Genomic DNA, 1,589 nt, shown 5'->3' with positions numbered 1-1,589 from the left:
GTTCTATCTCTGTTCAAATTTAAATATCATTGTTCTTTTTTTTCCCAAAATATTTACTTCGATTTGTCACTGTTCAAATTTGCTTGCGATACACTTGAGCCCATCGCTAGCGCTGGGCTCCATCGACAGGTGCATCTATTGGGTCTGAACCCGCAAGAGCGATGGTTAAAAACACATGTGAGTTGGTGGTTTCGATCCTTTTTCAAGCTTCTTGTCCTATTATTGACACGATGAATATATCGAATATATGAGATTCGATGAGACGAGGCTGTAGGATATGTGCTACGTTTATGGAGTGTCCGTGACATCGAAGGCTTGATGAAAAGAATATTACGAGACGTGCGTGTAGCATCGGGAGTATAATTAAGACGGTCGGTCAAACAAAGATTAATGACGATGAAAATAAGTATATCCCTTTGAGGGACCCGGAAACATTGATGAAGCGAAACGAAGGCGATTCGCTTCTGAAGAGATGATGCTTCTTTTGAGATCGATGATGATAATGATTATCGATGTCTCGTAATTCACACGTTCTCGTTCGAGCCTCGATTTTATCATACGTTTCGAGTTTCACAACTCGTTTTTGAACGTTTCATTTTATTTCAAATAAATATGCGCTATCATTTTACTTTCAGTGAATTTAAATCATGAATCACGTAATATGTTTATGCTCTCATTACCCTTTCTTTGTTGTTGTTGTTATTAAAAATTACAACAGTTTAGTTTAAAAGAGGAATTTTAATATTAAAAAAAAAAGAAAAATGAAAAACATGTTTTACTTTCAAAAATTACAGCGCTCATTTCTTTCGTTATCAAATCGAAAGAAATTTTTATTTAAAATTACCCCTGGTGGGACTCGAACCCACAATCCCCGGTTTAGGAGACCGATGCCTTATCCATTAGGCCACAGGGGCTGTTATCACAGGAATTTTGAAAATTAGAAGAAAAGATTTGTTTAATTTTATGTAAAATTTTATGTTACAAATTAGATGTTTTTATCGAAACAATTGGAGGAGGAATGATTACTCATTAATATTGTAATTTTATATACAGCAGAAGATATAAAAAAAGATATAGAAAAAAATACATAAAAAAAACCATAGAAGTTTTGATAAATGAAATTCGAAGAGGATTATATAAATTCCATCTTTCGTTTTTTTAATTTTTTTAAAAGAATATCATCTCGAACGAAAACCAGGAAACATTTATTTTTTTTAGATTTTCAATATCCTGGCGTGTTATTTACTGAATATGTTTAATAAATCGTGAAAATACGAATCATGAATAAATCCAATTCAAGATCAGACCTCGTCCCAACGAATCTTCAAAGTGTTAACATCGTTATCGACTAATATTAATACTATCGTTCGATTATACAAACTGGACACAGCGAGAAATCTCGCAATTAATCAGCAATTTACTTCGAATATCCACCAGATAAAGTCTATTACTTTACGTGTTTACGTCTCCTCAAGTAAATCGTCCTCTTTTCATGTTTAAATTCCAACGTTAATCGATAGAAAGCGGAAAAATGAGGGAATTCACGGATTAAACATGGCCGTCCCACCGTGATGTCACGGACAACGAGG

At 33.8% G+C, this 1,589-nt stretch overlaps 1 non-coding gene across 1 annotated transcript; it reads right to left on the bottom strand.

Moving 5' to 3' along the window:
* Positions 1-841: 841 nt before the first annotated feature.
* Trnar-ccu lies at positions 842-914 on the bottom strand. The gene has a single exon. It is a non-coding gene; the product is annotated as a tRNA-Arg (tRNA).
* Between the last annotated feature and the right edge of the window lie 675 nt (positions 915-1,589).

This window comes from Apis dorsata, unplaced genomic scaffold (genome assembly GCF_000469605.1).
Source record: "Apis dorsata unplaced genomic scaffold, Apis dorsata 1.3 scaffold_504, whole genome shotgun sequence".
NCBI classification, from domain to species: Eukaryota; Metazoa; Arthropoda; class Insecta; order Hymenoptera; family Apidae; genus Apis; species Apis dorsata.
Note: the sequence above shows the minus strand (reverse complement) of the source record. Positions and strands in the feature narration are given on the sequence as shown.